Raw genomic sequence first — 1,376 nt, 5'->3', positions numbered from 1 at the left:
GGGGGAGGAGGGAGGAGGGCGGGGGCAGAGGGCGAGGCGAGGCGAGAACACAGACGCCTGCCTGCCAGCCTGGCGCGCCCCTCTCCCCCTCACACTCCCCCTCTCACCGCTCACCCTCTCTCTCGCAGCACGCCAGGGCCCCCACCCTGCTCCTCCCTAACCCCCGCCCCCAGCAACGCCGCCGCGGCCGCGAGGGGGGCGTTCGGTCGCCGCCGATACCCCATGCACCCATGCCGTGCCGCCCGCCGTACAGTCCGATTCCAGACAATCAGACAATCACACCCCAAAAATGACAATCGTAACATCCTTCCATACTTACTGAACCAGCCTGATGGTTGACGGGGCATAATCAACCACTAACATTGCCATCAAAAATATTTGAATAAGGTTAGATGTTTTTAGATGAGAGTCACATTGTTTTGCGTTCGCGGGGACATTTGGCCATTGGCCCCACAACAACAACCGCTGCTCGTGTCCAGGTCGGCACCATTGACCGGGTTTCTTTCACGAAATGGACGCGCCCGGTCGGTCACTCTCGCCTTCCGTCCGAAATGTCGACGGCGGACAGCGCAGAGACGATCAATCAGGGAGTGGCAGTGCAGGCGGGGCAGTAACGCCTCGTCGGCCACGCGCCCCGGCCAGGCCCGGGACGTACGTCACGTGACGTCACAATGGACAAGGCGCTGGCAGGACAGTGTCTCCCCGCCGTCCCTGCGCCTGCTTTCTACAGACCGGCTCTATTCTCATCCGATCCCCCATCGGCTGGGCGCATCTAAGCGGACGGCGGGGCGGGACGGGGCGGAGAGGGGCGAGGCGGGCGTGCATCAAAGGGCGGGGCGGGGCGCGACGCCGGCCGCGGAGCCCTGCGGAGCTGAGAGGGTATTGACCGTCGGCCGTGCCGCGGCGACCCGCCCTTCGGTCCGCGGAACCACCCAACCTCCCCCCGACTCTTTATTTTTTGAAACTTCCGTGACCTGTTTGTGTTAGTCGGGCTGGCAATGCGAACTTGAAACGCTGGAGGCCAAGCCTCCGAGTTTGCATCTGGCCGTGGACAAGGTCATACGGAGCGTTTCCTGCGTTCAAGTTGCCGGACGGACGCCCCGCTGCTCGACGTGGTGCCCGACCCCGACGCTCTGCACCTCCTGGGAGCCCCGGGCCCCGCCCCCAGGACGCAGACGCGGAAGCATTGCAGCGCCAGGCCGTGGGACCCAACTGCAGTGGGAGCAGGGGGGAGGGCTGTGCACCTCCGCGTCGCACCACCCCCCGCTGCGCGCAGCTGTTCACCGGTCTGTGACCACATTAAAGGCGGCGGCTTCATTTAAATTTCCCTCCATTACGCCGCCCGGTTGGCTGCTGCTGCTCTATAGAAAGCACGA

The sequence above is a fragment of the Frankliniella occidentalis genome, unplaced genomic scaffold (genome assembly GCF_000697945.3).
Source record: "Frankliniella occidentalis isolate FOCC.00 unplaced genomic scaffold, Focc_3.1 Scaffold204, whole genome shotgun sequence".
Lineage (NCBI taxonomy): Eukaryota > Metazoa > Arthropoda > Insecta > Thysanoptera > Thripidae > Frankliniella > Frankliniella occidentalis.
Note: the sequence above shows the minus strand (reverse complement) of the source record.